This window comes from Oreochromis niloticus, linkage group LG12 (assembly GCF_001858045.2).
Source record: "Oreochromis niloticus isolate F11D_XX linkage group LG12, O_niloticus_UMD_NMBU, whole genome shotgun sequence".
NCBI lineage: Eukaryota > Metazoa > Chordata > Actinopteri > Cichliformes > Cichlidae > Oreochromis > Oreochromis niloticus.
In genome coordinates this window covers 12,853,818-12,865,397 of record NC_031977.2, presented here as the reverse complement: position 1 = coordinate 12,865,397, position 11,580 = coordinate 12,853,818, and the positions used below count along the sequence as shown (strand labels likewise).

The 11,580-nt window shown below is 38.1% G+C and overlaps 1 long non-coding RNA gene across 3 annotated transcripts; it reads left to right on the top strand.

The window, feature by feature from the left end:
- Window positions 1–405: 405 nt before the first annotated feature.
- On the top strand, window positions 406–7,827 carry LOC109204661 (uncharacterized). Of its 3 annotated transcripts, none has more exons than XR_003213163.1 (7): window positions 406–1,250; window positions 1,882–1,960; window positions 2,455–2,499; window positions 3,292–3,336; window positions 4,316–4,360; window positions 5,341–5,385; window positions 6,925–7,827. It is a non-coding gene; the product is annotated as an uncharacterized LOC109204661 (long non-coding RNA). The 3 variants fall into 3 exon arrangements; XR_002064192.2 differs by having other exon boundaries at window positions 407–1,297; XR_002064190.2 differs by lacking the exon at window positions 3,292–3,336 and having other exon boundaries at window positions 407–1,297.
- The last annotated feature ends 3,753 nt before the right edge of the window (window positions 7,828–11,580 follow it).

Sequence of the window (11,580 nt, the reverse complement as noted above, 5' to 3'; positions counted from 1 at the left end):
CCTGACATGGATACAAACATACCTGGAACATGGAAACATGGCACCAAAGACAACAGATGACCTGACACTGAACAAATGAGGACAGGACTTACAGTGGCTTGCAAAAGTATTCGGCCCCCTTGAACTTTTCCACATTTTGTCACATTACTGCCACAAACATGAATCAATTTATTGGAATTCCACGTGAAAGACCAACACAAAGTGGTGTACACGTGAGAAGTGGAACAAAAATCATACATGATTCCAAACATTTTTTACAAAAAAAAAACTGAAAAGGGGGGTGTGCCTAATTATTCAGCCCCCTGAGTCAATACTTTGTAGAACCACCTTTTGCTGAAATTGGATTCCATTAAAATTGATTCATGTTTGTAGCAGTAATGTGACAAAATGTGGAAAAGCGGGACGAATACTTTTGCAAGCCATTGTAAGTACACAGAGAGACAATGAGGGGATGAGGAACAGCTGGGACAAATCAGACCTAACAAGACAAGGGGAAACAAAACTAGACTCACTGCATATAGGACAAGGACTTTCACAATAAAACAGACATCACAAGGGTAATCTAATAAACAAATGAACTTAGCTAACCTAAAGAACTTATAAATAAACATCGACATCCAAACAAACTAAAACTTAAAATGCTGGGTCAACAGACCCAGGAAAGTGACAGTAAAATCATTTATTATACACATTATACTTATTTTCTTAAATTGCTTATCTATTATCTGTATTTTCACCTGAGGGTCTAAGGGTGCTGCTCTTCTTTTCATGACAAATTAGGACATGTTTATGATAACACACTGACAATATCAGGCCAATTTTGGCATTACTCCATCAGTGAACAGCATGCCCATGCTAACTTAAACTAGACCAGCAAGCTAACCACATGTGTATTAAGTGTTACTTAAGAATAGGAACCAAACAAATTAACGGAACGAAATTAACTGTAACAGCAGTTTGCAAAACACTGTGACACTTCTCAAGTGTTCCTACCTCAAATACAGCGAGTGTTGCTGTGTTTTTGTTGTTAAATGGACGAGGAGAGCCCGTGGCTGGTGAGAGGATGCGGCATTTCGTCAGTGGAACATAGAACGACGTCTGTGATTGGTCAACACGTGAGTAACGCTGCATCTGATTGTTCGAAAGCCTCAACCAAAGATCTGCTGGTCACGGCAAGATACAAACTCGCCGGAGCTCTGAGTGAACGGCACATCCGGGACCTTCAGCACTCAGCAGAGATTTGTCTTGACGTATGTATTTACCTTTGATATCCATGACTCGACGCACATTTAGCAAGGTAAAGTTGTATGTTTAACAAGCTAATTAACGCTAGTTAAACGGAATTAAAACAATACACAATCGATTTGAACAAACTGTGTAATGAATGATGATGAATGCTAAAAAAATTACTTAAGATTTATCTTCAACAATAGATATTAGAAGTTAAATTTAACTGTTTTTAAATTTCCACCGGAGTTAAAGGGACCTGCGACCTTGCACGTGCTCTGCATCTGCAACTGCACAGACAGTCAGTCTAAGCTCTTTTTAAGTGTAGCTAACTGCAACACACACTTTTTTTTTTCAACACAAGATATGTTTGGGGGGATTTAAATGTTAATAATAATGTTTTCGTATTTAGCACAAACCAATAGGTCTGGGTCTCTGGCCCAGCGTTTCTGACGTTATTCTAAGGTTTTTGAGTTTCTTATGTTTAGTGGTGGGTTAGTTGAGTTTGGCTTAACGTTATTAACATTGTTTTAAGGAGTTTATGTTAGGGTTGTATATTACAACGTTTGTATTTTCATGCCATTTTTCCTGTTTTATTTTGAAAGAGTCTGTTGTGTTCAGTTCATTAATCTCACTACCCTGTTGTGTCAATAGAATCATTTGTGCCAGCTACTTCCCTGCTCTCCTTCCATCCTGTCTCAACCTCCAACAGGAAAGTAGAAGTCCTCATATGGTAGGACCAGTGATTGTAGTGTGTGTGTTACACTGTCCTCATATTGTTTTAAGCTGTGAAGGACATGAGTGTGTTTCAGTTGCCTTCCTCATGTGGTAGGACCAACAACTCTAGTGTGTCTTACACTGTCCTCATATTGTTTTAAGCTGTGAAGGACATGAGTGTGTTTAAGTAGAAGTCCTCATATGGTAGGACCAGTGATTGTAGTGTGTGTGTTACACTGTCCTCATATTGTTTTAAGCTGTGAAGGACATGAGTGTGTTTCAGTTGCCTTCCTCATGTGCTTGGACCAACAACTCTAGTGTGTGTTACACTGTCCTCATATTGTTGGTAGCAGAACTGTACAGTGTTAAGTTTCTATAGAATCTGGTATAAGGAAGTCAGATCCTTCTGTAATAATGTTCACTGATACAAATATGATCTGTAGTTAATCATCTAGTCGGGATTTATACTAGAGAATGTTTCTGACGGTATATTGTTGTCTTTTGTTGCAGACACCAAGTGCTGAGGTCCTGTCTCAGCCTCATACAGACCAATTGGTGAGTGACATACCCACTTCATTCTTCCAACAGGTTACACATCATGTTTTTGTGTTTGGTATCAAGTATATGTGTCAGTTGGGCCTAGTGCATAAATGAAATGCACTTTGATTATACTAAAACAATCAGTTTGAGTGAAAGTTTCCCAAAAACAACATTAGCATTAGGAGAAAGTAATTGTCTGTAACATTTGTTAGTCCAAACTTTCCCTTAAAGCATCAGCTTGATCTTTATTCTGACTACATTTGATATTTTTGTCCTTTTACACATGTTTTTGTCCATTTAACCTCCCGCTGATCAGTTTACATGATTTAATTTCTGGGGAAATAGATGGCTTTACATCAGTGTTGGGTTTAGAGCTTTTATTGACAACAGCAGGAGAAGTTAGAAGTCAGGAAACTGAACTTTACATGTGTTCAGTTGTCATGTCCTCATATTGTTTTAAGCTGTGAAGGACATGAGTGTGTTTAAGTAGAAGTCCTCATATGGTAGGACCAGTGATTGTAGTGTGTGTTACACTGTCCTCATATTGTTTTAAGCTGTGAAGGACATGAGTGTGTTTCAGTTGCCTTCCTCATGTGCTTGGACCAACAACTCTAGTGTGTGTTACACTGTCCTCATATTGTTGGTAGCAGAACTGTACAGTGTTAAGTTTCTTTAGAATCTGGTATAAGGAAGTCAGATCCTTCTGTAATAATGTTCACTGATACAAATATGATCTGTAGTTGATCATCTAGTCGGGATTTATACTAGAGAATGTTTCTGACGTTATATTGTTGTCTTTTGTTGCAGACACCAAGTGCTGAGGTCCTGTCTCAGCCTCAAACAGACCAATTGGTGAGTGACATACCCACTTCATTCTTCCAACAGGTTACACATCATGTTTTTGTGTTTGGTATCAAGTATATGTGTCAGTTGGGCCTAGTGCATAAATGAAATGCACTTTGATTATACTAAAACAATCAGTTTGAGTGAAAGTTTCCCAACATCAACATTAGCATTAGGAGAAAGTAATTGTCTGTAACATTTGTTAGTCCAAACTTTCCCTTAAAGCATCAGCGTGATCTTTATTCTGACTACATTTGATATTTTTGTCCTTTACACATGTTTTTGTCCATTTAACCTCCCGCTGATCAGTTTACATGATTTAATTTCTGGGGAAATAGATGGCTTTACATCAGTGTTGGGTCTAGAGCTTTTATTGACAACAGCAGGAGAAGTTAGAAGTCAGGAACATGAACTCTACATGTGTTCAGTCGTCATGTCCTCATATTGTTTTAAGCTGTGAAGGACATGAGTGTGTTTAAGTAGAAGTCCTCATATGGTAGGACCAGTGATTGTAGTGTGTGTTACACTGTCCTCATATTGTTTTAAGCTGTGAAGGACATGAGTGTGTTTAAGTAGAAGTCCTCATATGGTAGGACCAGTGGTTGTAGTGTGTGTTACACTGTCCTCATATTGTTTTAAGCTGTGAAAGAAATGAGTGTGTTTAAGAAGAAGTCCTCATATGGTAGGACCAGTGATTGTAGTGTGTGTGTTACACTGTCCTCATATTGTTTTAAGCTGTGAAGGACATGAGTGTGTTTCAGTTGCCTTCCTCGTGTGCTTGGACCAACAACTCTAGTGTGTGTTACACTGTCCTCATATTGTTGGTAGCAGAACTGTACAGTGTTAAGTTTCTTTAGAATCTGGTATAAGGAAGTCAGATCCTTCTGTAATAATGTTCACTGATACAAATATGATCTGTAGTTGATCATCTAGTCGGGATTTATACTAGAGAATGTTTCTGACGTTATATTGTTGTCTTTTGTTGCAGACACCAAGTGCTGAGGTCCTGTCTCAGCCTCATACAGACCAATTGGTGAGTGACATACCCACTTCATTCTTCCAACAGGTTACACATCATGTTTTTGTATTTGGTATCAAGTATATGTGCCAGTTGGGCCTAGTGCATAAATGAAATGCACTTTGATTATATTAAAACAATCAGTTTGAGGAAAGGTTTCCCAAAATCAACATTAGCATTAGGAGAAAGTAATTGTCTGTAACATTTGTTAGTCCAAACTTTCCCTTAAAGCATCAGCTTGATCTTTATTCTGACTACATTTGATATTTTTGTCCTTTTACACATGTTTTTGTCCATTTAACCTCCCGCTGATCAGTTTACATGATTTAATTTCTGGGGAAATAGATGGCTTTACATCAGTGTTGGGTTTAGAGCTTTTATTGACAACAGCAGGAGAAGTTAGAAGTCAGGAACATGAACTCTACATGTGTTCAGTCGTCATGTCCTCATATTGTTTTAAGCTGTGAAGGACATGAGTGTGTTTAAGAAGAAGTCCTCATATGGTAGGACCAGTGGTTGTAGTGTGTGTTACACTGTCCTCATATTGTTTTAAGCTGTGAAGGACATGAGTGTGTTTAAGAAGAAGTCCTCATATGGTAGGACCAGTGGTTGTAGTGTGTGTTACACTGTCCTCATATTGTTTTAAGCTGTGAAAGAAATGAGTGTGTTTAAGAAGAAGTCCTCATATGGTAGGACCAGTGATTGTAGTGTGTGTGTTACACTGTCCTCATATTGTTTTAAGCTGTGAAGGACATGAGTGTGTTTCAGTTGCCTTCCTCATGTGGTTGGACCAACAACTCTAGTGTGTGTTACACTGTCCTCATATTGTTGGTAGCAGAACTGTACAGTGTTAAGTTTCTATAGAATCTGGTATAAGGAAGTCAGATCCTTCTGTAATAATGTTCACTGATACAAATATGATCTGTAGTTGATCATCTAGTCGGGATTTATACTAGAGAATGTTTCTGACGTTATATTGTTGTCTTTTGTTGCAGACACCAAGTGCTGAGGTCCTGTCTCAGCCTCATACAGACCAATTGGTGAGTGACATACCCACTTCATTCTTCCAACAGGTTACACATCATGTTTTTGTATTTGGTATCAAGTATATGTGCCAGTTGGGTCTAGTTCATAAATGAAATGCACTTTGATTGTATTAAAACAATCAGTTTGAGGAAAGGTTTCCCAACATCAACATTAGCATTAGGAGAAAGTAATTGTCTGTAACATTTGTTAGTCCAAACTTTCCCTTTAAAGCATCAGCTTGATCTTTATTCCTACTAAATTTGATATTTTTGTATTTTTGTGTTACATTGTCCTCACATTGTTTTAAGCTGTGAATGACATGAATGTGTTTTTGTAGCCTTTCTCAATTGGTAGAACCAACAACTCTAGTTTGTGTTACATTGCTCCTTTAAAGTGCTCCAGTAGAAAGCAAGGTTTAAGAACATTTTGTATTCACATTATAAACTATAAACTAGAATATTTTCTATCTTCTACCTCAGTTTTCACTAGTGTCTTTGACTCTATTGGTCCCTGTATTGTGGAAATGATAAATATTTCTCTTCATACTGGCTCAGTTTCCAGCTTCTTTAAAAAAGCTGTTGTTGAGCCAATATTAAAGAAACTTTACCCAGATCCATGCCTCCCTAACGATTACAGGCCAATATCCAAATTGTCTTTTGTACCAAAGATTTTGGAACAAACTGGAGGACAACAACTTAACTATTTCCTGGAGAAAAATGCTGCTATGGACGTTTTCCAGTCTGGTTTTCGTAAATTGCACTCTACAGAAGCGGCTTTGCTTTAAGTGTTTAGTGACATCTTGATGGCAGCAGACTCTGGAGAGTACACAGATCTGGTCCTGTTGGGTCTGCTTTTGATACTGTAGGTCACAGCATCATGATAACCAGACTCAAGAACCTGTTTGGGATTACTGGTATTGTTTCAAATTGTTCATGTCATATTTGTCTGGGAGATCTTTTACTGTTCGTATGAACCAAGTGATGATCAACAGTTTTGCCTTGTGAGGTACCTCAGGGATCTGTCCTGTGTCCAATTCTCGTTTTGCTTTACATATTCCCCCCCTAGGCCAAAATATTAGGCGCTACAATAATATCTCCTACTATCTCTATGCTGATGACATTCAGTTATACTGTTCTTTAAAGTCTCTTAGTTTCATAAATTGTCTAGTTTAAGTAATTGCCTGACAGAAATTATGCAATTGTTAAATGACAGCTTCCTCCAGCTAAACTCTGATAAAACAGAAACTCCTTTAAAACTCCTTTAAAGCATCAGCTTGATCTTTATTCCTACTAAATTTGATATTTTTGTGTTTTTGTGTTACATTGTCCTCACATTGTTTTAAGCTGTGAAGGACATGAATGTGTTTTTGTAGCCTTTCTCAATTGGTAGAACCAACAACTCTAGTTTGTGTTACATTGCTCCTTTAAAGTGCTCCAGTAGAAAGCAAGGTTTAAGAACATTTTGTATTCACATTATAAACTATAAACTAGAATATTTTCTATCTTTTCTTGCATTCACATTAAGATATTTTCTTTTGTTTCCATTTATGACAGCTGGGAAGGTGAGAAGCAAGTGGACAAATGATGAAGTAAAGGTTGCTGCAAAGTACCAGGTAAAAAGGAATGTGACTGCTGCTTCCAAGCAGAGCCGGCAGCTCTGAAAGGCAGAGACTGGGTTGCCATAAAGTACTACATCCACAACAGGATCATAGCATTAAAAGAAAGATGCAAGGAAAAAAAGAAACAACCAAGAGAGATACTTTGTTGCTTCCACAGTTATGTCAGTATTGTAGTTTTCTGTATTGCATTGTTCTTACTCATAAATCTGTGGTTTATGCTGGGTGCTTTTTGCAATTAAATGATAAGAAAGGCAGATAATGTTCCACGTTTTTATTCACATGAACATTCACTACAAAATGAATTAATGCATTACAATAATAAGACGACTTAAAAAGTAGACTGACCACATTTGACCTATGTCTTTTTTTAAGTCTCTACACAGCTCATATTTACTGTTTTATTAACACATAAATGTCTGATATTTCTGTCAGAAGTTACCCGACTGGTGAGCATCCATGCCTATTATATTGTAATCTCAAAAGGAGCCAAGCTAAAAATACAGAACCTACCCTTACCTGGTCCTTATAAGTCATGTATACTTGAAAATTATGTGTTTCCATGGGCTTCACAATTCACCTAAACATGAAATATCAGTGTGTGACCTTATGGTACTCATAACTCACATAAACCTGACAGTGTCCTCACAAGTAGCATTAAATTCAGGTTTGACCAAAATTTCACCCTAGCCAAAATCTCAACAGATGGGCGTGTTCCTGGAAGCATGGGTCAAACTTTGTGTGATTCCCATGCCTCTAGGACCTTCAGAAAGGCACGTTCCCATTTGTCACATTTTTGTCATAGGTCCTGATATTTCATGAAAACACGTATGTGTGTGTGTGTGTGTGTTAGCTTGTTCGTGTGGGGGAGGGCTGAGCTTGTGTATAACTGTGTGCGTGCACATGTATGTTTGTGAATGCATGCAGGGCTGCATGTGTATATAAATTGTGTGGAAGCGAGTTGGGAGGGTGCGGTGCGAGTTGAATTCAAATGAGACAGAAAAACCAGGCGAAAAACAGAATAAAGTAAGAGACTCACTGCAAGGGAATTGTAATAATGGTGGATAAATATGACTCAGAAGTACACAGCTCAAAGTATTAGAAGAGAAGAGATGGAAAGAAGAAAACTATCACTCAAAGAATTTGGACAGGGAAAAGGATTGAAAAAGATAAGGATGAATTACATTAGATAAATTATATTTATAGCCACTAGGGACTCTTATAGTACTCAAACACTGTGGACACACACACACACAGACACACACACACGCAAGACAAACCTGGCGCAACAGTCAAGTCATTTGTTGTGGTAAACATATTTGTATGCATGCATTATTGACACAAGACTCACACGTAGCATCCAGTGTCACCCCTCTGCATGCTGATTGTAATCTCAAGTCAAAATAACAATGCACCACTGTTTAAACAGGATGCTTGTCATCTCAGAAAGGCTATGAAAATACATTTGACAGATACTTAAGGGAGAAAAACAGACATTTAGACGTAGGTACCTAAATACTGACATACGTGACACACACACACACACGTGCGCAGACAAATACGCTTACAGTCTCAGTCAGGGGATGTGATCCACGGGTATTTAAAGTTGTGAATGCCTTTATAATCTCCAGCCCCATAGGAGACAGTAGCTCACCATATGAGTGAATCAGTGTGGGCCTGTCTGTGGAGTTTTCAGTGTGACACCAGCACTCATACCACTCACTGGGTGTTCCAATTAAAACCCACCCTGCCAGGAGAGCAACAGCTCTCCAACAATACTCCGATTTCCCATATGCGCACGAACATGTGCACCATGCATGTGCACACATACACACATCGCTGACAGACCACAAACACAGTCAGGCTGACAATGATGGATGACAAGCATAACCTGGCTGGTGATATAGACTTTGGCTAAACAGCTAAGGCCTTCACCAGGGTTTTGTCCTCAGGCAGGTGGTGCACTTCCCCACAGGTGGTTTACCAGTGATGTGGAGGGTATTTATTTTGCAGGGAAAATTTTCCACGGCATTAGGAACTTTTAAAGACTTGGAACGCACAACAATAATACGCTGTATTGCTATTAAACTGTCAAATTTACCGCAAAATGGTTTTTGCGCTGCTTTTCTTTACACTGATAAATAACACGGATTACTGCACGTGGTAACTTACTGGCAAGTATGAGGAGAACAGAAGTTATCAGTTAAAGCCCGTCAGCACAGGGAAAACAAGTTGATGAGACAAGGCAAAAACACGAATACCAGCTCTTTCCACTGGGCACGAGGAGATGAGCGTAATAACCACAATAACGATTTGTAAGAACTTCTGTGCATTGTTTTTCTGACTTGCCAGTTCAGTGTAAACAAGACCGAATGTGCAGTAATGTCACAGAGTGAGATGTGCCATTTTCCCTGGGCTGGCCCATAAAAGACTCATTAGGGCACTTCAGACGTATTTGCACTGCAAGGGGCTGCCATTAAACACATCACAAGGCCTAATATATGCATTATTTAAAAGCTGTGCTCCAATTACTAATTGATTAGAGTCGAGCGCCTCATCAATAACACAGAAGCGGCCCCTTCAAATCAAAATACACATGATTTATACATGAAAGGCTTTAAAAGGGATAAGTTCTCTGCTAATGAGTCATAAATGTTTTAAACACCCAAATTTTTACTCATGATGTGAAAAAAAAAATTGAGGGCCTGTCAAAATGCTGCGTGTGTGTGTGTGTGTGTGTGTGTGTGTGCGGGTGGGTTGAGAGAGGTTCAGAGTATGAAATGCGCTCGCTCTACAGACTCAGAAACACACATCTCTCCCAGTGGGAATCAGTATCAATGAGACAGACACGTAGCATGAAGCAACCCTTCAGTTAAACACGACAAGTTTATAGGAGGCGGATTTTAGTTCACAAATAAGTGAAATGGCGATAATTTACTTTGCATTTAACTGTATTAAAATAATTGTCCCTAGAGGCAGAGCACTCTTGTCACCGAATGCAATGGGGCCATTTGCAAACCAATGCAATATTAATTGCACAATTATTTAATTAAAATGTACTCTTAAATGTGTCATGTACAATTAAATTGAATAATTTAATAATAGCCATTTCACAATGGAATATACTTATCTTAATGTGGCAGACCAACTGCAGCGGGCCATAAAAAATTGCAATAAATTATGTTTTTGGAGATATTTACATATTGAATAGTGAGAACTTTGGTGGTGTTTTTTATCTGCCTTCGTAGCGTGGAGCAAAACAGTATCGACATTAGTTAATAATGCCAATGATTATCAAAGCACCGTGGGAGGTCTCACCACTTCAGTCTGCGCGAGGGAAGGCTGGCCAACCGTACAAAGTATGAAACACAAAGACCACAGCAAACTAGTAAATCAGCCAAAGAGCGCAGGCTTTCTTGTGTTTCTTCTTGTAAAGAGAACTTGCAGGATATTCTTCCAGGCATCTGAAGCTGATTTGCGCATGCTGCTGGTTCCACACATGATCACAGTAAAGTAGCCTACCTAGAGAAACAGAAAGAGGCTGAGAAATGGTGTAACGAAAAACAATGCAATAATCAAAGCCTAGAAACCCACACGAGGCCCTGGAAATAAGCAAGAAAATCTCCCAACAGATTAAAAAACCAGGGTTTAACATGATTATGTCACCTGTGCTATTCTTGTATGCGTATATATGTACGTGTATACTGAATGTGAAGCACAGAATCAATTGTAGCTGACTCTGATTTCCATTGTAATATCTCAGCCAGATAAACTACGCAGCAAATCAAGTCACGTTAAGTTCGTTTGTATAGAACAATATCACATACAGTGTGTTAAAGATGTAACACAATTTAAGAAAACAAGAAAAAACTCAACAGATAAGACATACGAAAGCTGAGCTCTTTTATCTATCTATCTATCTATCTATCTATCTATCTATCTATCTATCTATCTATCTATCTATCTATCTATAATCTATATATGTGTCATAATGAATTTTGCTGAATTGTAGTTGTAGATGAAGTAATTTTATACGACACTTCCATCAAACTTATTTCAGTAGTCTTTTTTAAAATGAAACAGAAAGAGAAAACCTCTACTGAAGCCTGTTTTATGGTAATAATTGAATAACTCTTTAAACAGCTTTACATTCTACATTCATCATAAATCACAGTAGCTTTATATTGATGAAAAGATCAGTCATTTTGATGCAAATTTATTTTAAAAGACGATTTTCCTGTATTTTAAAATAAAAATGATCTGAAAAAAAGTGTTAATTTATAGTAGAAGTCAGTTGTTGTTTAGAAAGTGTGATCGTTCCATATTTGGTGAAATAACTTGAGACTGCAACACACTCACTTTACAGCTAATAGCCACCTGTGGTTTAAATAGAAATATCCCAATGATCTGGCTTATGTCAGACCACCCTGTTGCTTTGACAGACTGGAAGAGGAAAGAGGGAGAGCGAGGAGAAGATTTGAAGCATTGGGGACCAACAGAGTGTGTACTTTAGTGGTCAGAACATTTAAATGTAAATTTCTCCGTATCAACCAACCCGAAAACATACAGTCAAATCTGAACAAGTTTTATATTA